The 27,324-nt window shown below is 35.6% G+C and overlaps 1 long non-coding RNA gene and 1 other non-coding gene across 3 annotated transcripts; both read left to right on the top strand.

The window, feature by feature from the left end:
- Positions 1-1,916: 1,916 nt before the first annotated feature.
- TRNAG-GCC (transfer RNA glycine (anticodon GCC)) lies at positions 1,917-1,987 on the top strand. Its single transcript has one exon. It is a non-coding gene; the product is annotated as a tRNA-Gly (tRNA).
- Positions 1,988-2,715: 728 nt separating this feature from the next.
- LOC129256382 (uncharacterized) lies at positions 2,716-27,324 on the top strand. Of its 2 annotated transcripts, none has more exons than XR_010293025.1 (9): positions 2,716-2,800; positions 8,252-8,409; positions 9,234-9,380; positions 10,254-10,553; positions 11,887-12,049; positions 13,044-13,201; positions 13,710-13,869; positions 16,875-17,046; positions 22,072-23,137. It is a non-coding gene; the product is annotated as an uncharacterized LOC129256382 (long non-coding RNA). The 2 variants fall into 2 exon arrangements; XR_010293024.1 differs by lacking the exon at positions 2,716-2,800 and adding an exon at positions 4,032-4,209 and having other exon boundaries at positions 22,072-27,324.

Genomic DNA, 27,324 nt, shown 5'->3' with positions numbered 1-27,324 from the left:
ATTTTTTTTTTTTTTTTTTTGGGGGGGGGGGGGGGGGTTGAATATACTCCGTAAAATACTATAAATTTCAGTTTTAGGCCTAACAGTTAACCATTATCATCTTCGTTGGAAAACAAATTATATTAGGAAGCAATATGTAATAATTTATGTCAAATATTGTTTGGAAAATATTTAGAGTGGCAAATCATTTCTCATCCTTTGGTATAGTGTACATACATTACAGATCAAATATGGAACTCTGTGACTAATGATGTATCTTTAAATTCTGCCACTTGATATATCGTATACCAATCTAGCATTTTCATTTTTTTTTTTCATTTCATTTCATTTATTTTCCTCCATTTTACAAAATTTCTTCATTTTTGTTAACAAGAATTCATATGAAATCAATTTCCATAAAGAATATAAATATATACAACTTATGTGTACAGAGGAAGGCGTAGGTCAAGGCGTAGGTCACTTTACAAGCTTTGCTTTTTAGTGGATCCCCCTCATTTCCATTTATGCTCTATATTATACTGTTTTTTCTGTTTTGTTTTTTTTACGAAGTAAGAATGCCCTTCTGTAAAATTGTACTTGATTTGTATTACTTTATATTACTTTGTATTATGTTTTTTGAATGGAAATGAAATAAAAGAATAGGTCCCTAGAAGCACATGCTTGTGGCGGGATACGCCTGTGGACATATAAATATATACAAAATACAATACAAAGATAAGAAGGGCTAGAAAAAGAGAAGAGAAGAAGGGAAGAAAACGAGAGAGGGAGAGGTGAGCAGGAAGGCGGGCATGAGTTACCCAGTGCTATAGCTATAGCTCCATGAATCAAGACTAGTAATATAATTTATAGCTAATAATGGTCGATTTCATTCGTTAAATTCACTTATATAACTCAAGAAATCTTTAAATTACAGGATTACAAGCTAATTCCATGGCATGATAGTCCACCTGAAGAGGGGAGGCGGAGGCCAAGATCCCTTTGTTATGACACAATGTTACAAAAACGATCAATATCTAAGAAAGTACCATAATTAAGTCACATGGAATAAAAAAAAAAGAGTGACTGATATGCGCATAGACTGAAATTGTAAGCCTGTGAATGCAAGCCATGTGAAACTAAAATAATGCACTCTGTTGATATTTTGTTTTCATTGCTACCTTTTTTAGGCCTATGTTGTATACTCATCTCTGATGTGAATGCAGAAATAAAGGCTCTCTAATCTATATTAATCTTTTTAAGAATTAGGCAAGAAAAAGGTGAAAAAGTGAGAGAAAAAAGGCTTTCAGGTCCAAAACGGTTAACATAATTCTAGCTTGGTATCTACTTCATCTCGGGCAGGATGGGGACTTATATTTAGGGGGCTGAGTTTTCCATTTTTATTAAATATGCAAGTGAGCCCAGCGATCACTGCATGTATCATTATCATGATACATTTTGTAATTCGACTTGTCAAAACTCATATAGTCTAGAAAGTTTATGGTGAGAAAGTGAAGAGGGTATATGAGGGTAGAACTTATAGAATTTAAAATATTGTGATGTGATGTGTTTTTTTTTAGCTCGGGAAGACCCCCCCCCCCCCTCCACTTTTAATTAAACGACTCGATAAATCGTCCGACACAATGGAGGACCAAATGAGAAGGCTTTAAAATTAGATAATACATTATGCATGTAGTATCAAAACACATTGATTTGTTGGTCAAAAATGGGGGGGGGGGGTCTCCACAGAGTTGGGACTTGATTAGGCAACCTATAGTTAGACTTTTAAACATAATCATAAATTCATACCTGACGTGCATATCGATTGAGACATGTAAATGCAGAGAAAACGGGCAGAGAAACTATCAACTATTAACAACTGCGTCTAATTATCTTTGGGAAAAAAGTAACCTAATGTCATACATAAATCAAATGTCAGTGCACTGGTGGTTCGGTGGTAGAATTCTAGCCTGCCGCGCGGGTGGCCCGGGTTCGATTCCCGGCCAGTGCATTTTTTTATCTGATATTTTAATATTTAATTCTCTTCACGTTATTGATTTCATGTACAGTTTTTCCTGCATGTTTCGATTGATGAAACCTACATCTCGATCTCCATGGACTATTTTTTTGCCATCTTTCATATTCCAGCTTATTTATCTGAATTCAGATAAAGCATAACATTATTTTTTCCTGACATTTTTTAGCCATCTTTCATATTCCAGCTTATTTGCTATCTGTATCTGAATTCAGATTATGTGTAACATTATTTTTTCCTGACAATTAGGGTAATCTTTAGAGCTACAAGTCGGATCAGTGTCAGTAATTTCTTATATCTTCTCTTTGTCTTTTTTTTTGTATATCTTCCTTTCTTTTCCGTTTTTTCTTGTCTAATTTTGACGATCTAAATGAGTAGACTCAATTCCACAAACTCACATTTTTGTCCCCGTCGTTTCAAACTATGTAGGCTTTATTGTAAATGTAAGCTTAGGGAATTTAATGCGGGCATGAATGAATAATAGTAGATTCAATCCAAATTTGGCAGTGGGGCCGGGGGGGACATTTTGACCGAATTTTGCCGTATGGGTAGAGTTTTTCCACAAAGACTGTTGGGTGTGAATTGTTATTGTTAGATATTTAATATGATATTCATAAAGCTGTGACAAACATAAAGCTTCAAGGAAAAAAAGGGGTTGAGGCTGACGTCACATGAAGTCAAGCAAGCTCAGTTTGACCAGCTACAACTGATTGAGGGCGCTTTGTACAAAGCGGAGGAAATTTTCTGTTTTGAAAGTTGTCTCAAAATTTTGCATACAAACCCAATAACGTGAGTAAATGAAGATTTATCAATGAAGTTAAATAATTAATTTGGCAATTGGCATAATCGTGATATAGTCCCCAAATCCAAAAGTGGGGATTATTAGAATCACACCTACCAGAACGCATGAAAATCACTTCCTTTCTCCAGAACACAGTCTCCAACTCTCGCACAACTCTGTGGCAAAATGATAACACACACAAATGAAACACATTGTATGATGGGGGGACCTAAAGCTACGCACTTTGTTTACAAACGATAAAAACTATGCCAATTTTAATATTTGAACAAATTATCTTTCACTAATTCATGGCAAACATTCCAAAGATCATTAACCAAGAAGAAAATATCACAAAACTCACTAATACGAAAATCCCGCCGTGTTTTCCGAACACCTCTTGATTTCGCCGCCCGATGTGAAGGGGTCCTAAAGCTACGCACTCGATTTATCATGCAAAAAAATAGTATTTCCTGTGCCTCAATTTCTAAAATATTTTCATATTATTATAGGATAATATGAAATTAAAGCAAATATAACTCAAAAATGCCAAACAGTTGTGGGTTTTCTCTGCATTTAGAGATTTACTGCAGCCTCTGTAGAAAAAATTGAATAGGAATCGTTCGTCACTCTGTAGTCACAATTCCACACACAGAGTGCGCATTTGCCATTAAAAACTGCATGCGCGATGAGTGGTGCGTAGCTTTAGGACCCGCGTAGCTTTAGGACCCCCTACCATATATAAACACTAGGGTTCTCTCCGGCTCCCTATTATATACTCGTGATACAGTCCCCACTCAACGGGAAATCAAGCTTGATTTTCACGGCGGTGGGGACACACTTTCTTGTAATTTCGTGAGATATAAGTATGATAATTTGTAGTGCAAAGTTAATACTCTAGGGATAATTAACAGAGTTCAGTGGCCAGTCATGCCAGGCAGTGGCAGTGGATGAACAAGTGAATGCCTAACCCAGGGAGCTGCGGGCCGGAGCTCCCTAGGGCCTAGCCTACATGGCCTAGGTTAGGAATTGGGTACGGTGCGCAGCGCTGTTGTGTATGATGGGGTGTCCAAACTTCGCGCACTTTTCAAAAATATTCATCAGGCAGATTTTTTTTCACAAAATATTCATAATTCATACAAAAAGAATTCAAGAAATAGTTACCACATTGACGGCAAGATCGTAAAGTATAAAATCATGGACGAAAATGTGAAGTAGGTCAAGGGCTTTCGCCGGTATCGCGATCTCAAAATTCTATTCCGATCGGTGAACATGGCGAATGCGCGCTGTGCTGGAAAACCGTTCAGAAAAAGTGTGACCTAACTTCGCGGACCAAAGTTTTTGTGGAGATTTAAACAGAAACTCAAGCTGAAAAAGTGAAAAATTTATATCAGATTGATGGCAAAATGCTATAGAATCGGTTAGTACCATATTTAACTGACATTTTTGATGATTAATGCTTGCAAAATGGTGATATCGTGATGCTTGTTGAGAATATCAGATTTCTTCAAAACGGGCGCTAACGGCGACAAATTTGCCGATCTTTTGCCAATATTTTCATGAATACTGAACTCATCCTAAAGAAACTTACACCAAAGGGTAATTTTAGGTCGCTTTTCACATTGGTGATGTCAGATTTTAAGGATATTGGCTAGTTTTTTAGATAATGACCGTCCGCGAAGTATGGACACGCGCGAAGTTTGGACTCACTGCCATACTGCATATACCGGTAAATGGCAGAGCTATTAAAAAGTATTATTACTAACCCGAGACTTAGAGACAAAATGGTCTGTAGTGAAGAATGAGATGATTTGTTTGGGCTTCATTGCAGAATACCCTAATTGGTAAGGCATCACACTTGTGTCCTTAGGCCGGGTGCAGGGTTCGAGCCCAGGGGTGAACATGATATTGATAATTTTTTTTCTTTTCTTTTCAACATTTCACAAATGGTCCTTTATGACCATTACAATGTTTATAAAATAAAACATTGGACGATTAAAATAGATTAAAATCCCTTTTAATGTACAATATGTGTATGACCTAGACTTTTTCACAGAACTTTCTCATTTCCCTCTTTTTCAAGAGTATTCAACATATTCTTATCGTAAGAGAAGTTTAGTTTTCATCATGATGATCATATTGATCTCAATAAACATGCTGATTGTCTTCGTGATCATGAAATCAGAGACAGATCACCTATTTCGTCCTCATGACGAATTAAAATTCTAGTTCACATTTTGATTTTTGTTTGCATGATTTCGACCGCAGTATAAAAGGATCTTCGGAGATCTTCGAGATTTGGAGGTAGACCCTAAGCATTGATAATTTTATTTTTTACATCCGTGATGACATTTTTACATATACTTTTACATCACAGAGCCTTGAAACGCTCCCCATACATGTACATGTACATGGCTAAGCGAGACATGTAAACACGGATGGATTTCCCTAGGAAATCCATCTTTAGAGCTAGAAATCGTGTGAATTTGTTGGATTTTATTTATCTAGGCCTACAATACATGTATACACCTTCATACGCCTAATGCGTATGAAGGTACAAAAAATCTGTTCGTATAAATATGAAAAATGAGAGGTTTCTTACCAGACCAATCTTGTGTAAACACCACAAATATAATAGGCTTGAACCACTTTGTTATGTCGTAGCTGCGATGAGCGATGTTACAAAATCCCGTTTTGAAGAACAATTTATAGATAAAAATTATTATTTAACAAATAATAACATTCAAATTTTGATTATGATAATAATTATTGTTATAATAATAATTATTTATAATCAAGTTTCAAATTTTGTTATTTGTTAAATAATAATTTTTATCTACAAATTTGCTTGCCCAACAGAAAAAAAAACTGCTTGCCCAATTTGTTTTATTATTTTCTTTGTTTTTTCATTATTTTTTTTATGATAGTACTATTATTTGTAAAGGCCATACAAAATAACAATTGATGATCGTGTAAAGTGAAGAACACACATTTAAAAGTTTATTTTCAGCAAAGTAGGTTTGAGTCATTACGTTTATTTAAAGATGCAAAATTTGAAAGTTTAGCCTCTGGTGTTTTTTTGTGTGTTTTTTTTGCATCTGCAAATTGCGCAAGATAGTACTTAAGTAGCGCATGCGCACAAAGAACGTAAGATGCGATGGTATGGTTCTTTCGAACGAGGTACCTAGCGATAAATTATCGGTAATTGGCGCTGATTTTACATCAGTTTCCACTGTTTTTGTACTGGTTTGACATTATACGAGAGATAATAGTGATTATCCAAGAGATATTGAAATTTACTGATATTTTATTATTTCATTTCCAAAACAACCACTTGCCAGATTGGGCAATTGACTTTGAGAAATGCAAGCGGTTTTGTCGCGCCCTGCCTCAATACCAGGTCCCTCGGAGAGGACCTTAAGCCATCAGTCTTCAGGTTGCTTGCTTACATGTACAAGCATCCATGCTTTCTTAGCAATCACCAGGTAAAAATCTCCACCATCTATGATAAACAACACCTTGTCGCAGATTGGGGATCAGGCAGCAACGATTTCCAGTATTAAACTGACAGATACATACATGTAGGGGATTGTTACTTTACATGATTACATTGTTCATGTTTTAAAGGGGAACTGTGTGTGGTCTCTCATTGACCGTGTGTTATAAATATATCTACATGTATAGTCTTAAAATATATGTTTTCAGATATACTACAGAGAGAAAAAAATACCTAATTGTATTTGTATAGAGAAACCAAAATGTTTTGAGAGGAAAAGTAATTGTTTTGCTACTTGTTAACATAATTATTGCGGTATGAATGTATTGAGTAGTTAATTAGCATAGTATCATTCAAGTGGGTCTATATTACTAGACTAGCATTACTATATTACTGCACTAGCATTATGGGTCAGGAAACTGACCAGGTATGAGTAATTGAGGACACGAGATGGCGCTATTGGTTCGTATCTGCTTTAACAGTAATGTTTTAATTCCGACCAAGTTTCTGAGCAAGTTTTTGATAACTTTTTTAAATATAATTTTTCATTATTAACAGGCAATTGACAGGAAATGATATTGATGAACTGGAATTCTTAATGATAATGACATTTGATAACTACTCTCGTCATCACTTATGAACATTTGGATGTAAAGTTGGATCTACTTTGCATTTTGTTAATTAGTCTTCATCTTTTATCCATTTGAAATACATTGTTACAATATATTATTTTTGGAAGATGATCTGGAGGTCTGTAAATTATACTAATAATTGATTTATGTTATATTGCAAAATTGTTTTGTACATGCATAAAGATTTTTTTATTTCATTTGTTTTTTATATAAAATCCATTTGAAATAAATTTTATTTATCACTTGAATTTATTCATACTGGTTCATCTTTTCCTTTATATAGATCAGATAAATGAACCAAATATCACTCTCTGATATGATGATCATTTTAAAACTGATATTTTCCAGGATCTCTTTTGTAAAACTCTGAGTAATGCTACACCTTAACTTCTTTCCCTCAACATGACAAACAGCAATTTTAGGCAAAGCTTATTATCCAGAATATTATTACTAGGCAAGTGAGAAAATGAATCAAAGTTGTCCTACATTTATTTTAGTCAGTGACAAATTTCATTGCAATTTTGATATATCAATTGTAGCTGTAGCGAATCAGTTTGCATTCCTTGTTGCAAGAAGCAGATCAGGGGCCCTTCTTACAAAGAGTCGTGATTGATCTGATCAATCGCAACTATGGAAAGCCAGCAACGTCAACAAATGAAATGCATGTTTGTTCCAAAAAACTTAAATTCTCTTAATTCTTGAATTTAAACATTCATATCTAGAATCTTGACAATTTGGTGTGTTCTTCTTTGTTTACAAAGGACAGTTTGCAAATTTCTTGTAAAAAAAATTATGACACGGATGGATTTCCATAGAGTTATAATTGATTGGATCAATTGTAACTCTTTGTAAGACGAGGCCCAGTAATCAAATGCAAATTTGCAATTAATTGCAAGACATAGTGTGAACGACGTGATTGATTTGTGGAACCCATAAGGATGTGTGCAATTCATCATAAGTTTCTTGCAATGCCCCATTACTTTGTGACAGTCTACTATAGAAGAATTTGTGATGAATTAAAATATCTGTCTTATTTTGTTATTAAAATGAAAATGTAATTGATATTTTTGTTATTACTTATGAGTAGGTAACTGACCTAAATGCAGGATTGTTGTTACCTCAGTTACATTTGCGCTACGGTGGCTGTATGGTGAGTCGAAAGTAGCTGTCTTTAACATTTTTTGTAATAGCTACACATCTAGTGCATACATTGTAAGTGGTTTGAATAAAAATAAATAAAACGGCTGTTTTCGACACGCCGTAAGGCCGCCGTAGAGCAAATGTGACTGAGGTATATATTATGTTATACATTGTATTTTACTCCGATTTTGCAGAACCCTGAGCGCTGAGAAGTTTCTGCTATCCAGAACGACATGATGGACTTGATAATGTGCAATTTCGTATTGTAGCCGCCGGAATCTTCCGCTAGCTCTGTCTGCTTGGGCCACCGCGCTGGTAGCTGTGGGCGAATCCCATTTCAGGAATAATGGAGGTTAGTTCAGAATACATATAGTCTTATTTCCTTTTTTTGGGGGGATGGGGTGGGGGTGAATTGAATGTTTGAATATAGTTTTGGACCATTCCATTATACTTGATAATAATGCATTTTTTAAAAATCTACATAAATATTTAATATTCATGGCCCAACTCTCTTCAATCCTACATTACAATATACTCTACCTTTTCAATGAAATTAAACTTTGCGATTAACTTGTATATTCCATCAACTCCACTTTTCATTCCTCTTCAAAACCATTGCCACATTTACGACAAATAAGATCCACTGAATAATTCCAAATCAACTATGTATCGTTCTTTTTTACACCACTTTTTCAACAAATTACAATCGGTACTTGTATATTCCATCAACCCCACTTTTTCTTCCTCTTCAAACCACTGTCACATTTACAACAGTTAAGATCCACTAAATAAATTCAAATCAACTATCATTATGTTTTACACAAATTACAATCGGTATTTAGCCTGTATATTCCATTAACCCCACTTTCCCTTTTCTTCAAAACCACTCTGCCACTTTTAGACAGTTAGCTATCTACTGAATAGATCAATATCAACTGCCTATACTTATCATTCGCTTTTAGTCCACTTTTTTATGAAATTACATAGTGTGTTTATGGTATTGTGTGTGATATTTTGTGTAATATAGCCAGGAGGTTCCATTATGAATATTATATGGGGGTGGTGATGATGCGAGAACTATTGTCACAGCACTGTTGGACAGCTACATGTATGTAGCTGAGTGTTTCGCAGGTTATTTTACCTTCATGTAAACAAGGCATTTTATTTTATTTGCAGTTCATAAGGAACATGAGAGTGAAGATGAAGGGAGCGAAAGGGGGGAAGAAGTGGAGCACCGCTCTGGAAGACAAGACATTCAGATGTGGACTGTCTATCCAGAAACCTAAGATGATGGCTCTGGATCAAACCCTGAGACAGTACAAGGTAAAGTGGCTGTCATAGACTGCAGTTCCATGATAGTTACCCTTTGATGGACGTTTTCCTGTGCTCACCAGTGTGCTTAATTTATTGATATGTAGATTGACAATAAAGCACACTGGACACCAGGGGCCTGTTGCATAAATCTTTTGCCATTTAAAATCTGGCAAATATAATTATGCCATTGAGACTTTAACACATAAAAAACTCTGGCAAAAAAAATGCCAGAGGTTCTCATTTAGGCCCAGCACACACTTTGTGACATGATGTAAAGCAATTTGTGAAATTTCCAAGAAGTAAAATTATTTTATTGGAAATTCGGCATAATGTTAGGAATAATAAAATCGTAAATTTGCTTTGCAGCACGCCCTGTGGTCAGAGTAATGTCTAAAGGGGCTTCAAGTTGAAGGGGATGATGATGATGATGACATTACGATTTGGAATTAAATGTTCTTTTATTCCTACAGTGAGGCCCGAAGTAGACTGAATTTTGATTTCAGTATAGTCCTTCCACTATTTTGAAGTCTGATTTTATTGGTTGGAATGTTCATGTTAAATGTAAATACAATTTCTTTGAAATTGGGATCGCAATGAATTGCGTAGTGTGCACTGGGCTTTATGCAACTTTCCCCAGGCCAGCATCTAATGATATTTTAGATTTCAGTCATTGTCGAAAGTAAGCCTGCGTGCCCATTGACTTTCATCACACATAGTTTTGAATGTTTTGCTGAAGCTGACATGTAGTTCAAGAACATCAATTTAAATAGCAAGTGTAGAGATTGAAATTCTATCCAAGGATGATGTAGTTCTCTTCATAGCAATAATTTTGTAGCATGTATGAAAGGACATGTCGCGAATGATGTTTTTTTTTCTTTACAGGAGGAATCAGAACATAGCGGCTTATTTCCATTTCCCTATTTATGAAGAAGCCTTCAAATGCTGCAGTCACATTTCCCCTGCGGTGCCTGCACAGGGAGTTGTAAATGGTTGTTTCATGTATTTCTATATAAATGATGTATATGTAAACTGGTATGAGAAATATTTAAAAGACCATTTTCGACTCACTGTACGGCCACAGGAGGGGAAATGTGACTGCCATAAGGAGTATCCAGACTTCATCACACCATCACTGAACCAATCGATTTGGAGACTATCGAAAGCAACATCAAGAATGACAAGGTGAGTACAATAATAATGTGAATATACTTATTAGCTTCTGATCAAATTATATTTTTCTGATCATCATTCCAAACTGAAGTAGGGCTGAGTCATTATGTTTATTTTAAAAAATGTTTAAATGTTTAATATAGAAAAACAGGCGGTTGCGTATAACCTTTGTGCAAAAAAGTGGGAAGAGTTAAAAAAGAAATCAATGAAAAACTCCCTTAAAATTACCCTGAACCCCATGCCATGGAAGGCGAGACTTCCGCTCGCTTTGCTCTCCATACTTCACAAAGATTTCAGGATTTTTTACCTCACCCTGTGGCATATCTGTTAGATATTAAATAGTGAAAAAAAAGAATAATCGTTTCATTTTTGTCTCGCCTGCATAGCAGAGCGAGACTATAGGCGCCGCTTTTCCGACGGCGGCGGCGTCAACATCAAATCTTAACCTAAGGTTAAGTTTTTGAAATAACATCATAACTTAAAAAGTATATGAACCTAGTTCATGAAACTTGGACATAAGGTTAATCAAGTATTAGTGAACATCCTGCACCAGTTTCAGGTCACATGACCAAGGTCAAAGTCTCATTTAGGGTCAATGAACTTTGGCCAAGTTGGGGGTATTTGTTGAATTACCTTCATAACCTTGAAAATTTATGGATCTAGTTCATGAAACTTGGACTTAAGAGTAATAAAGTATCACTGAACTCCTGTGCGAGTTTCAGGTCACATGACCAATGTCGAAGGTCATTTAAGGTCGATGAACTTTGGCCATGTTGCAGGTAATTGTTGAATTTGCCATCATAACTTTGAAAGTTTATGGATATAGTTTATGAAATGTGGACAATGGGGTAATCCAGTGTCATTGCTCATCTTGCTCAAGTCGTAGGTCACTTGAAGGTCATATGTCATTTAGGGTCAATGAATGTAGTAGCATATTATGTGGATGGTGTTTCTTTGTGAATAATTATTTTATAATCATTTTCAAAGTCAGCACTGCTGCTATATTGAATCACGTAATGCAGGCGAGACTGCCAGAGGCGCTCCACTTGTTCCCTGTCTATTTCACACAAAAAAACTTTTAGGAATGCAAAATAAAATTACTCTTTTTGTTGGATAATCTTTTATATTCATAAAGTTACAAAACAGTTTCATGTTTAATTTGGAAAAGAATGTTTTAACAAATTCCATGCTGTATACATCCCAACCCATATGTATGGGGCCTTCCTGAATAAGTTCATCTCCACTGTGTGCTCCATATTAAAAGGTGTACTGCTGTAAAATTATCATGACTTGGCATGAGTAGTGAAATATTGAGAAAAATAATGACTTTTTTTTCCTTCCATAGGAACATCCGGAATACTATCGGGTGATCAAGTGCTCTATGGACAGGCAACATATCCAACAGAAGATCTGGAGGCTGTGAGCAACTAGAAGATATGGTCTATGATTTCATTCTTATGTGTGACAATGCATACAAGTTCAGTTAACCAGGCTCACTTATTTACAAGGTGTGTACTAATCAACTTCATATTCTCTCTCCACACTCTCTTTTTTTATGTTTTCTAATTTAAAAGGGAGTGTTTAAGTGCATCCAAAGTTAACCCTACTTGGCTGGGGGTTGGGGATGCCTCCCTGGTTCCCCACTTTGCATGATGGGTCCAAATTGCGAAAAAGATTTTGTCACATATCCTGATCTTCTTTTCTTTAAAATCTTGCGCAACTTTTAAGATCAAATCTGCAAAGCCCGCTTACATGGTTCTACGATTAATATTTTGCAAATGTATGTCAGATCCAACGTTGCCCCAATACCATTTCATGTGCAAATGGATGGATGGACGGACGGACGGGTGGGTAAATGGTTTTAATGAGTAAAAGTAACAAAATAAATACAGGCATAGTAGTTTAAAAACTAAATTGAGCCATGAATTTACAGTAATGGAATAATACATTGACAGTAAATTAATCATCAGAAAATTCAATGCAAGTATGCAATTTTATTACTAGCTAAAGCACATAAATGTTTCATTATTTTTCTTCTACTCATTGAAATCAATTCATTTTATATTGTATGACTCAAATAGTGTTGCTGATGATTTCCATAAGAATAAAGAACCCCCCCCCCAAAAAAAAAAGGGAAAAGTAAAGGAAAGAAAATACACAAAGAATTTGTAAGGCAATATAATACTTAGGAAATTACTTCTGATATTTTTTTTTTTGGATTTACATAAAAGGCCACAAATATTTCTGAATCCCAAATTATGATATTTAGACTTTTTTTCTTGACATAAATTAGGATTCTGATTTTATTTTTACAGACACATATCAGTATAATATTTTAGTAGTTAAACTTCATTTTATAGCAGAAACCTAAAAATTATATTATACTGATTTTGTTGCAGAAAGAGTTTCGATCAGTTGTTCTTAGGATACAGCATATATTGTTGAGTTTGCTAGTTGTGAAGCATTAAGATTACCTCTGACCCATTAAATTTTTCAATATAGAACTGGGCAGTACCTACAAGCTCAACAAAGATCATCGATCGTGATGAACCATTATCCACAGTGAGAGTGGAAGCAGTGTTTGCTGGATCACCACAAGATATTCTCATGATACATTTGGTTCATCAGTAAACATACCAGCATTTGACAAGGAAAGTGGGGTAAGGAAGCTTTTTGATAGATTATCATCAAACAAACTGAAGTTTGTATGATTCCATTTTCAGTTGTAGCCCATTAAAGGTTTTTTTTTTCAGGAAGTTTCATATCTTCATTTTATACATGTAAATTCAAACTGATGTGGCTGTGATAGTCGTTGATTTCAGAGCTTTATTTATATCACAATTTTTTAGATTGTCGTTAAAACTAACATCTTTGATTGCATAGTAGGCCAACTTTCCTAATCAAATTTTTTCTAAAGTCAAAATAAAGAAATCGTTTAGATTTATTTCAGGGAAGTTCAAGAATAAACTTGTCCCAGTCGGCTGTGATATCTAGTTTTTAGTATAGTTTATTAAAAACATATGATTGATATTTTGCACCTGTTTTTTAGATGTACTTCGCAATTACCTTCAATGTTCATGCTTGCAGTGTTTGAATTTCATTACTGGCAAGCTGATGTTTACTTGACACACTTCAGTATAGTTTTTACTGTGATGTGTTTGGATACAGGATGTATTACAAGAAGGAGCTGGTGATGGATTTCTGGTGTACTATGAACAGATCTGTTGGAATGGAGTATGGTATAAACTAGGTGATGCTGTCTACATCAAGACTATCAAAGGAAGACCTCATATCTGCAGGATAGATACAAGATATGGATGATTGCAAGGTATGTAATGTGTGCATCACTCACTTATCAAAAAGATCTCTTGGTTCTTAGCTGTACACTGTACAGAGATGTTCTACTGAAATATTTTTATTTATTTATTTATATATTTATTTATTCATTTATTTATTCATTCATTTATTTATTCTCAAATATTTATACAGAGTAGTCTGATCAGCATAAAAACAATTAAACATACATATCCAAACAAATATATGAAAACGTAGAAAAGGAGGACTTAATGAAGTAATGTGAAAACATGAATATGTTACGAGATATGAAAGGCATCGGCAAGTTATATGCAAGATATATGTATATATACAAAATATGGTGACATTAAAACAAGCTGGTATTCCTCAGGGCCTCTGTCTAGTTCATAAAAGCTTGTAAAAAAATGGAAAATATCTCTTAAAATAAAAATCATATGAAAATGGATGAATTATATGTAGGATGAGTTGTTCAAATATTAAGCAATGCACTACACATTGATAATCAATTTAATTTAGATATGACAATCAAAGCGAAAGACATCGCGTCAGCTGGCATTGTTACTAACATACATCAGGATAAAAAGTAAAAGAGAAAACATGTTTTATCGTTAAAATGCATGGAGTGAGATGTGGGGACAAAACAGGATAGGAATCGAGGTTAAGTTTACTTGTGGGAATGGCAAATGAACAATAAAGTAGTGAATGATAGTATCATAATAGGCCTAATGATTAAGAGGGATGATCTGATTTGTCTACATGCACTTAAGTAGGTATCTTAAAGAGTGGAGAAATTTTGAAAACCATACATGGTCTGGCAACTAGTTCCGATTTGTTAACGCACTTATTCATTAGAACACAGGAGGCCCTATGAAGAACTTTTTTAGTGAGGGCCAATTCAGTTCTTTAACAATGATTTCAGACAGTGTCTAGATCTGCCATGTTCGATTTGATACAAAGAACGCTGCCCTTATATGGGATATGTTCAGCGTATCGTGATTTCTTTCTGATCTGCCAAACCATACATTATAAGGATAAAAAAATGTGTGGAATGTTGCATTCCCTATAAAGTTTGGAAAGTTAAGATTCATCAAAGTAATGCTTATTTCTGCTAATAATTCATGCTTTCATTTTATACGGTTTTACATCGAATCGACTATCGACATGTCAATTTTTGTCTCGCCTGCATAGCAGAGCGAGACTATAGGCGCCGCTTTTCCGACGGCGACGGCGGCGTCGTCAACATTGAAATCTTAACCAAGGTTAAGTTTTTTAAATGTCATCATAACTTAGAAAGTATATGGACCTAGTTCATGAAACTTGGACATAAGGGTAATCAAGTATAACTAAACATCCTGCATGAGTTTCAGGTCACATGACCAAGGTCAAAGGTAATTTAGGGTCAATGAACTTAGACCATGTTGGGGGAATCAATATCAAAATCTTAACCAAGGTTAAGTTTTTGAAATATTGTCATAACTTCGAATGTATGTGGACCTAGTTCACAAAACTTAGACAGAAGGGTAATAGTGTATCGCTCGCTGAAGATCCTGCCTGAGTTTCAGGTCACATGATTAAGGTAAAAGGTCACGTAGGGTCAACAAACTTTGGCCATGTTAGGGTAATTTGAAGAATTGTCATCATAACTTTGAAATTTTATGGATCAAGCTCATGAAGCTTGGACATAAGAGCAACCATGTATCCCTGAATATCACGTGCGAGTTTCAGGTCAAAAGGTCAAAGGTCACCTAAGGTCAACGAACTTTGGCCATATTGGGGGAATTTGAAGAATTGTCATAACTTTGAAATTTTATGGATCTAGTTCATAAAAGCAATCAAGTATCCTTGAACATCCTGTGCTAGTTTCAGGTCACATGACCAAGGTCAAAGGTCATTTAGGGTCAACAAACTTTGGTAATGTTGGGGGTATTTGTGGAATTGTCATCATAACTTTAAAAGTCTATGGGTCTAGTTCATGAAACTAGGACATAAGAGCAGCAATGTATCCCTGAATACCCTGTGTGATTTTCAGGAACATGGCCAAGATCAAAGGTTATTTAAAGGTCAATGAACTCTGGCCGTGTTGGGAGTATGCATTGAATTGGCATCACAACTTAAGAAGTTTATGGATCTAGCTCATGAAACATCGACATAAGGGTAATCAAGTATGAATGGTTGTTTTGCACATGTCTTAGGTCACATGATCATGGTCAAAGATCATTTTGGGGTCAATGGATATAATATTTTATTATCATATAATATTGTTTTCTTCTGTGAATAATTATTCATTGGCTGTTTTCAAAGGAAGCACTGCTGCTACATGTATATCGAATTGCGTAATGCAGGCGAGACTGCCAGAGGCGTTCCACTTGTTTATTGTTAAAGCTAAATTCAAGTAATGACCGAGGATTCTTTTGAAGAGAAAGACTACTATTGTGATCAAACAATTACATAGACAAAGATGAAGGGATTTCTGTCATAGTTTATGTAATGTGAATGCTGTAAAATTATGGAATCTAAACTGGAGCCCCCACTGAACATGCGCACATGCACTGTTATAACTTTAAAAAAAAATAATAATCTGCCGACCCGACAAAATTCTAAGATATATTACTGAGCAAATTATTTTCTTCAAGAACAATATTGTAAATGTATTTTAGATATTTATACAAAAACTTTGGTGATCTTTTGTTCCTTTTTGGTTGAACTACTTTTATGATCGTCAAGTTACATTTGATTGATAATATTTGTGTAACAAGTAAAGAAGCTTTGTCACTGTTAAAATTTGTATTCTTGTGGTCCTCACATGGACTGTAATATAAATTGATAACGTACTTTCAATTATGAAATACAGGATGTGATGTTCATTTGTTTCATTTTTACATTCAATTCGTGATTGGCGAAGGGAGAACTAAAAAAAAATTACGATGACCTTGGAGGGTAATTATAATTCTTGAAATTATCACATCGTTAACTTATCCTTTCAACGACCCGTTCTCTTTTTCTCCAATACTCTGATAGTGGTGAGACCTTCTTCTTTGGAACTGTGTTCATTCGTCCATCTGAGACTGTTCATCCTCCTACCAAGATGTTTTATCAGAGTGAAGTGTTCCTAAGCTGTGTGGGGGAATCTTCTGGCATGGATCATACCTTTGAAAACGTTCTTTTATGCTCTCTAAAGACTACATCTCCAGTGAGTAATGACTTTTTAGTCCTTTCGATTCCTTCTGCAAATAATTGATTTTAAAGGAGAATGAAACCTTTGAAGCAACTAAGCCCATGCAAAAGCAGAAAAATCTAAGAATAAGGTCAACAAAAGTTTGGGTGAAAAGGCAGTAAGACAATTACGATCATTAATGCTATAGACATCTTTCCATTGGCAATGCGAACAAGATCTGTGATGTCCCACATGTGTGGCTCTCCCCTTTAGACAAAAATATACTCCAAACATCTTTTGCTCATTCTAATGATATGACAATCGATTCATTCAGGATATATTGTTGTGAAACCTCTATTTCATGTCCTCTCTCCAAAAAGGGAACACCTATTCTTGCGATAGACTAGATAAAAGAGAAAATAGAAGTGAAATATGTAGGGGAAGGCGGGGTAAGTTGAGCATAGGGCCCAGGGGCAAGTTGAGCCACCACCCCCAGGCCAATAATGAATGAGTCGGACATTGTGGTGGTGTCATGCATTGATGACCCATTACATAACCCTTAACCCCACCACATTGTTTTCAACTTTGAAACAAAAAGTACTTTTATAGAGGGAAAAATACAAATTTCAGCCAAAAAAGTAAAAAAGGGTGTGATATAGAAAAGTGCTTTTTATCCACACACGTATTTAAATATAACAAAGAAATAAGAACAATATTGTTAGTCCAGGTATGGATTCTCATTCTTGTCATAGTCTTTTACATGATGGATGCATAAGAAATGTGTGGATGTGAAAATATTGCATTAAGTTCGGACTGGGGTAATGTGTGCCAGCCAACATGGGGCAAGTTGTGCCATGGTAATTCTTATGGTAATGTATAATAAAAAATAAAAAAAACCTTAAAAGCCATTGATATGGAGGCAGAACAGAGCAAATTCACATGACAGTTCTTTTACTTTTAGAGGATGTTTTATAGAGAATTAGCAAGTGAAAAGTCTTTAAATAAAACGTTGACATGCCGGTGCTTCCCGCATACATTTTGTACATAGTTTTTGTGGCTCAACTTATCCCAGAAGGTAGCACAACTTACCCCACAGATGGGGCAAGTTGAGCCATTTGACATCGTTTTTTTCAAAGGTCACAATGACTTTCAGTGTGGGGGTAGAAAGTTATATATAGGTGAAAAATATTTCCCAAGAATCAAATTTAAAGGCAAGGTCCTTAATACTACAATATTATTATTCATATCAATTCTAACATGCAAAATGCAAAAAGTGTCACAACCTACCCCACCTTCCCCTACTGAAGTAATGGGGAAGTTGTACGTGTGTGATCTTGGTCGCATTGCAGTGGGAGGATCTACATAGCATTAGTGATGTCAATATTCAAATAACTTGTGATTCTGTCAATCTTCCTCAAATTTTCATTGATCTGTTTCTTTGGATTTTCTCTTTTCCATGAATTCAACTGGTTTCAAGGGTTCTATCCTCCTTTGAATTCAAGAAAGTACATCCTTTTATAAATTATGATTTTTATAGTAGATCATTGGTCTTGTGATCGATTGGAATGTAGTAACTTACATATTTATTTGAATTCCAGAGGTTATAAGTTGGACAATTACCAAGTATTTTAACTTTTTTTCGCGTCAGCAATCAGATTTATCTACCTTTAATGCTACTTCATTGATTTAACTTACTGCCCGAACATAGTACTCAAACTTTTGTGCATAGCGCCCTCATGCGTCGGCTTCTCATCCATGTGATCAATGCGAATCTGCCACTCTTCCTCTTCGTTCATTTTGCTCCCGTCAACACATGGCAGCTAAGATTCTCTACCGACATTGTGTACATTTTGCCATTTGTTTGATTTTCATTACTCAAATTACCTTTCCCCTCATTACGGTTTTGTCTGTTTGGTTTTAGGTTATTCTTTGCCCAGTTCATGACCAGGAAAAGTAATATTTTTCCTCTTTCTTACTGGACTTTCGACCAACATAGCTTGCTTGCACCCAAGTTTCACATTGCTAGACTTGGCGTTTCACATGGAGCATTGGCCAGTGTTCCACAACTCCCGGCCGTTGTCCCCCACTATATGACCCCTCCAACCGACTCAACTCCTGAGGCATCAGATCTGGCGAGATTGTGGACCGATCGGGCATTAAACTTGCCAAACTCTCACTGATGCATTTTGCAGGGGCAGAGACAAGGGCACAGTGTCTGCCATCAAGGCTCCACCTTGCTAAAGCAGGGCTTTTGAAGGCTTTCCTTAAAATGGTCTCTTCTGCCTGCCCTCCATTGAAGGCATTCCTTGCTAGAGTCTGCCACCATCCTTGGAAGAGTTGGCCTTGTCCATTTCCATGTGCTCAGTCATTGCCTTTGTTCTCACAGTACAAGTGACTCTATTCCAGTGTCAAAACCGTAGCTATGGCACCCTACCCTGGGGCTTGTGGCCTGTGGTTGTTTTGTCTGCCCAGACGACTGGCTTCTACAAGCTAGCTTGAGCTGCTGCTTTACTCAGGAGCTAGAATACTAAAACTGGTATTTCACCTCATATGAGTGTGCTACTGCGATCCAGCTTCAAAGCTTTGGTCCCCTGAGCACCTACTCTGTCTGACTCAGGCAGTTTCTAGCCATAAGAGATCCCCTGTGATTCAATCTTTTCTGGATCTTGTACACTGACTACCGGCTTTGGTTTTTCCCTCATTAGTGCTTGGAGCACACGTATTCAGAAGAAAGAGAAGGTTTACCTTCTTCAGTATTTGATAATGCAAGTAGTTTATCTTGTACCTGTAACTCATTCCGGTTCATGGCAGCATTGTGCCTTCAATTTCCTCGCAACTACCGACCACTTAGCTGCATGCTCCGCCCTTACCCTACTGATCTAGGAAGATTGTAAGATCTCCTTACAACTCCAGACATGAAGCCCTTTCAGTCTTGTGTACTGATCAGATGTCTCCCTGTCTTACTAATCACGTTCGGAGCTTATTGCTAGACTTTTTCATGCAATAACTTAGGCTTCTCTGACGGTTGATGGGTATCCTACTTCCAACCCCTCCTGATCTGCTGGTATCTATCTCTTTGAAATGACCAGCCTATTCTGAGCTACATACAGCTTCATTCTTTACCTGTTATTAGGTCCAGGAATTGCTAGGGAAACAGCCCCACGAACATCAATATTTATATTGTACCATTTGACCATCAAACCGTTTTGCTGGTCACAACCCCTTTAAGTCTAGTGAGAAGTCTTCTTCATGCTCTGTGCCTCTTCTGTAGTAAGCTTTTGACAGAAATATTTGTATTATCTGTCCATTTTCTCTGGTTCCTTTAAATCAAGCATTATACGACTACCTCCGGGGCAGTTTAGTTCTCTTCTCACTCCCTGCTCTTCTCATCTGTTAGAGAAGATGATCAGTTCTCTGGTGCGGGCACTTTGTTTTTGGTGAGCATGTATGCACGCTATTAGGACAATCAGCCTACACCTTTCAGTGCCTTTCAGTTCTCTGGCTTTTTTGCCATATTCATTATTAATTGAGGCATTTGTATACAGGAATACACTTTCAGATACTGTACAGTTCTCAACACGGTCATGTTGACATTAAAATCTAATAACATATTGAGTGATTTAGGTTTAACCAAAATAGAGCCAGGTTATTTATAAAATTGGATCCATCTCACAGCTGAGGGGGGGGGGGCAGATTTTGCCCCCCCCCCCCCAGATCTCAGCCAACGATCATGCGAGCGCAGCAAAAATTTGCACAGAGGTAGTGTTCGATGAAATCTACAATTTGGTCAATTTGTCAGAAAAAATAAGATATTTTTAGATCAGTTAATTATCCTAATTTATACGTAAAATAAAGAATTTGCTCTAATTAATAGATACAGCCCCCAAACAGCTAATTTTCTATTCACAGACTCTTTGTACATGTAGGATTTTGATCTAAAATGCAGTTTTTAAAAATTTGGTATCCCAATATTTTTCTTGTGTATTTTATTGTTTTTCACTAATTATGTATTTTTTTATTTTTCAATTTTTTTGTGGAAATGGTTGCAAACTTGATCATAAGAAAGGCAAAATTAATTGATTTTAGTCAGTGAAAGTAGAAATAATGAGACATTAATGAATTTCCACTAAAAACACAATTTGCATTGGATATGTACATGAATTCATATTTTTGAGCAATTTTGGACATGGCATGCACTTACATAATGTTGTGTAATTTTGTAACTGCGTACACAGGCAAATTTGCGTTGATCACACGGATGGAGAGGCACCGGGGCGCTAAGCTTGAAAAATTGAATCGTATATTTGGGCAGCAAAATAAATCATTGAACTGGCATAACAGGTAGATGGGCAATTCCATAAAATATGGACGTCCAACCCCCTATATGTGGGACCTTCATGAAATTTTCTGTCTCTGATTTCTTGTTCTTTTGACAGTCTGTAATGTTCTCAAAGGACCATGACTTGATCAGTTTATAAAGTGAAGTGAAACTTGAGAAAAATGGGGGTCGGACGTACGAAAAGGTTGATCATTTTATGGAATTGCCCAGATACATGTACATCCAATTACCTCATAAATAATAAAATCAGGTATGGACAGTTCAGTTGAGGTATTTCATATCTTCCTTTACAATTTCACAGGTGCAATTGTCCGATTCATTCTTACCTACTTTTTTATACCCCATCAAATAAAGTGTTAATGGTGTATATTACAAGCAGGCTCTTGTCAGAAGGAAACATTTTGGAGAAATTTGTGTCTAAAGTAAGAAATGTATGTTATGTGGAAATAAAAATTATACTGTGATATTGCAATGTTTTTCAAAACATATCGAAACTACATAAGTGATTTTGTGAGATGTTTTTTATGATATATTATTCAATGGTGCAAACCTGCCAAATTAGATTTCTTGAAAAGTGTTTTGGTGTATTCTCTCGGTATTGCATTTGTCCCATAGCAAATTTAATTCTTTCCTATATACATGTGATACAGTTAGATTAATGTGTTTTTTTTAAAGAAATGTTGATGAAAAAAACATTTTCTTCTTTCTATTTACACCTGCAGTCACACCACCCAGTAACAATGTGGATCCAACCCTTATCTACCGTTAACCATCTTCTAGGCATAAGAGCTAGTCTACCAGAGACAGGGACATGACACCAATCTTGAAATCATCATAGCTATGGAATGTCTGGTAACATCTATTAGTATTTGTGTGAGGTATGGGTTGCCCATCGGAGTAGCATTTGAGACATGGGCACAATGCCTGCTAGAAGACTCCTCGGTTTGGTGGTACTCTTATCGTGATATTTTACAAATCTTGATGAATAGCTGACCTGAGGAGCGTTTCATGAAAGGACTTGTCAGACGTTTTATCCGACAAGTCCCATTTTATCCGACAGTTTCTATAGTAACAGTGCCTCTCAGCCAATCAGAATCGACGAAAGATGTCAGATCTGACAACTTGTCGGACAAAAATGTTGATGAAACGCTCCCCAGTTGGCTTATAAACCATTCCTGAATAACTTAAAGGATTGCAATTATGGTTGAATTACCAGCTAAATAATTGATCGGACAAAGTTAGAATACCCTTTTTTTTGTTTAGTTTAAGGTCTCTTGTCGCACAAATGTTTTGCAATCAATTACTAATTGCAATGGCCAATAGTTGTTTTGTATTTGCAATCCATTTCAAAGTTTTGTGTTACAGAACCCAGGTGACTAGAGGAGCAAACGCCATTTTTGAGAAATCAAATTCAGGTTTTGTATTTAATATCAGAGATTTCTGTCATGTAATTCAAATTCAATGAAGGAAATGTCAGTGTAAACTAAATGTCAAGTTTTCCAAAGCATTTCAATCTAAGGAGCAGGTCCAAGCTATCATTTGTTTTCTGATTTTTATGCCTAAGAAGATGGGGTTGGTTGGGGCTGATTCCGCCCCCCTTATTTTTCGGCTGTTGTCCATGGCATGCACCTTATCCCTTGCATAATCTCCAAAACATTCAAGTCATATTCTCTCAAAAACTTATGCGTAAAATTAAAAGAATAATGCTACTTTATGCGTAAAATCACAATTTTGCTTGAATTAATTATTATTCACGCTTCTTGCAGGATTTTCATCAAATGTACTTCCAAAAAAAATGTTGCTATCACAATTTCATTCCTTTGAATTTTAATGTTTTTCAATGGAAATATGTTCATAAATAAAATGAAATTACTTGTGTATATTCAAGAAAAGTAGATTGATACATTCATGACTTTTGTCTAAAAATGCTATCTATATTACAATTGTACACAAATTCATGTTTTTGAGAAATTTTGTGTCAAGCATGCATGTTGCATAAAATGTTGCATAATTTCGGAACGGCGCACTCGGGATAGGGGGTTCAAATTTGGTCTCAAAGTTACGTGAGGCTTGAATGAACAAGTAATAGAAAAATGCAGTGCTGGCTTTTCATGTTCCAGATTTATCACATAAGATGCTGAGGGGAAGGCGTGTCCCCCCCCCCCATCTTATTAGGCTTAAGGTATCTTTTTTATACTTAGTATTGTAAGTCTAAGGCTTCAATAGAAATAAGATGGTGCAGTAATTAGGCCATGTAAAATATTTGTAGAATTAACTTTGTAACTTTATCGTAATGAAGTTTGTATTTGTCCTTATATTGTGCTGACTATTCTGCAAAAGTGGATCCAAAGGTTTTCCAGAGTTTTTCCATAATGAGTTTTACCTCTGGTTTTTTACCCTGGACCTACTTGTCGTAGAATTGGTTTGCACCCCCCCCCCCCCAATTTTTTTTTTTTTTTTAAATAATGTTATTGATAAATAATCCCATGTAATAGTTACATAAAATATAAACATTATCCAAGCATGAAATATTATCTTCAACAATACTGTTTTAAAAAATACACAAATTTCTACTTTTACAACGCTTCTCTGTTTCTAAACGATTACAAATCAATATTTTGGATAAACAAACTATACCAAACTCATGAAATCTGCAAGTCCGACTATCTGTTCGAATAAAAGTTGAATAAAAAGCATATCTTGCATACATAATTCAAAATTCTGTATTTTTTTTATAACTCATATCCTTTTATGAAAGTAGCAACATTTTGTGCATGATACCTATATAATACTTATTTTTCCATGAATTTTATTAATATATTCATACTAATTTTGTCAATTATTACACCACTTGAGACAGTTTGAGGTGAATATTTTCAATTTCATTTATCTATATCCCAATCGCTAGATTGGAGAAAACTGATCATTCGTTTGATGTTATTTACTTGTACCTTTAACCTATCTATATAGGCCTTTCAGCAACAAACAAAGTTCATTATTAGGTAATTCAATCAATTTGTGTTCATTATGTCTCAAAATAGTATAATCTGCAAATTGCAATCGAAGGGCAAATTTCCAACGTCCCTGAGGCCGTAGTTCCTAAACTTGTAAGAGATCTGCTGCCAACTTAGTTGGTGTACATGTATTGAGAGTACAATGATTGATAAGATTTAGGGGCATAGGTCATGCTGTATCTGAAATATCTTGTTCTTGTAATTTATAATCAAGGAACTGTTGAGGTTTCAACGTCAATCTTGATTCATGCATGTATTTGGGTTATGAGGACAAAGTACAATTTAATATAGATCATTATGTACATTGAAATATCTAGTTCTCTAACTGAAGAACTGTTGGGAGAGATCATCTTCAATCTTGGTTCATGTATGCATATTTGGTAGAGGATGATCTGGTTAGATTTTAGAGTCATGAGGTCAAATGTCAAAGGTCGCAGAGATATTTATTTTAAAAATTTAGAAGTTGGATGTGTAGTCTATATTTTAGATCCGGCAAGAGCAGAGGCATACATTTTAACTTTGTCAAAGTTATATATTTTGCCAGTCATGTAGGGGTTTGAAAAACCCACTGTATATAGAAACTGAAAGGTGTTTTCATATTATCAGATCATTTTTATTCCATGAAAAGTTTAAGATTCTAGCAAAACAACTCTTTGGAGTGTTTCACAAATGGTTCAACCTCGACATGCTTGAGTGTTATGGTTATGATATTTAATGCGCAGTCTCATTGACTCATACACGGTAGAGCGCATCCTCTGAGCATGATCCAACCAATACGATGATCCATTCTTTTCCTCATGTAACTGGATATTCTAGCCTGAATTTTAGTCACACTTTGATTCTTTGTGAAACACCCCTCTGATTTGTCTCTTAAATTACATGTACATGATAGCTTGGACCTGCCCTGTAGTGTATAATTGGTTCCATGACATATGCTCCAACGACCATTGCTCCAATGGGAAATCTGCACATTAAGCCAAACATAAAACCAAATCTCCAAAACTAAATTAACCCTAATCCTTTACATTATTCTGAACCAAAAACTGTATTACAATTTTAACTCTAACCCCATGCCGTCTGAGATATTAAGACAGAGCAAATGTCGCAGGAGCATATGTCTTGTCACTGTATAATTGCCTGTACTTATATACTTGCTTTGTATTTAATGATTTTTTTTTCTTTCTTAAAAATAAATGTAAGACCGGCAGCCGAGAAGATTCATTCAAGTTGAAGGACCATAGCAGCTGACCTCACACTGATTGATGGGGTAGGCCCTGAACCTCACAAACATGGCTTCCTGTCTGGTTTGAGCTGGGATCTTCCTGCCAGAATCACACAATTAGTGACGTCACTACCAAGAGTTTTATTTTTCAGTGTGCAGAGTAGGGCACCGGACACTGTTGAGCCTGGTATACAACTTCAATAATGTAAGTGCTTTATTGTCGATTTTGATGATATTTTGTGTAGCCTAGAGTATGCGAGACAATGCAGTTGGTTTTCCAGCAATTGTTTTTCTGAGGGTAATAATTATTGTGGAAATATTTGGCAACCATTTCCTCCACATCAGAGTATTTATCCATTTTTTTACCCAATTTGCACTCTTTAGATTCATGACATTTTTCTTAAACCTTTGGAATGTAATTCTTTTCATGAAAATCTTTCAAAACAATACCATTCCTTTAGGCAATTTTGATAAATTTGCAGGGACAAAATCCCCATCTTTCTTATCTCTCTCTTTTAAATGAGAAATAATCTTCTCTTAACTACTTCTGTTCCTTTTCCCCATACCTAAATTCATATCCTTTTGTTTGCTATGTGTCTCAATCTCTTGATCTTTATTGTAGTATCTTTGTTCTCCCTCGCAACCATTCCCTGTCTCAATACTCCACCCTCCTCCCCTCATGTTTTTATATTCCTCTCTCCTCTCACCGCAATACTGGCATTACCTGTCGATCCACTGACCTGCTGTCCATCTTTACCTCCCTGTACTGTCTGCTATAGCTGTCACTCTAAATTCATCTTTGTTTCACACTGTTGCAACACGGTATTCAACATGACTGATAATTATAATGTGCTAGGAAGACGTAAACAAAGTATTTTACAAGGCAGTTTATAAGTATACATTATCTCATTATGTTTAGATTAATTGCAGAGCCATTTGAGAAAGTATTATCAGTATTTTGCAATATAGCTATTTACATTTTTGGTATAAGTTTATTTTTGGGACCAACTAATTTGAATGAATGATCATCTTGGTCCTGTCCCCATTCCCCCTAAACCTCATGGTTGTGTGAGCGTGTATCCATCATGAAATCACTCAATGTGTAGAGATAATGGACTGCGTCAAATGGCAGGTTTTGTGATGGAAGGTGGATTCTCAATATCAGCCTGTCTGCCAAAAAATCTGCTATTCACCAAACTTCAAATATAAATCTTTAACAAAATTTTATGAGGATTGTGTGCTTTAATGATTTTTCCACAATGTTTAACAATAAAAAACGTAAAAAAAAAAGGCCCCATCAATCATAGCAATGCATGTTAGTCTTGAGTCTAGTTTCAGAAGTGCAATGTCAAATTTAGATTACTGTCTTGCCAGCTTTTGGCCATTGTGTTTCTAGTTGATCCTTGAATTCATCGATGTTTGTAATTGGACTTTTTATGTTATATTTCATCAATGGAATGGTTTCGCCAAGAAGGCTTTGGGACTTGATGGCATTGATCATGATTGTTAAGAGTGCTGCTGAATTCCAGAAATTAGTTTCAATTGCATGTGACATCTTTGTATTTGTTATATGGAAATCTGTTAATGTGATAATCCTCAACAGGGGGCGGATCCAGGGTTTTCCAAAAAGGGGGGGGCACATTTTCCCCAGGAAAATTTGACAAGCAAAAAAAATATGAATAAATAAAAATCAGAAAATCAAAAAAAGGTTTTCACCCCAAAATTAAGGACATTTCGTC

The sequence above is a fragment of the Lytechinus pictus genome, chromosome 3, assembly GCF_037042905.1.
Source record: "Lytechinus pictus isolate F3 Inbred chromosome 3, Lp3.0, whole genome shotgun sequence".
Taxonomy (NCBI): Eukaryota; Metazoa; Echinodermata; class Echinoidea; order Temnopleuroida; family Toxopneustidae; genus Lytechinus; species Lytechinus pictus.
This window is presented reverse-complemented; position numbering and strand designations above follow the sequence as displayed.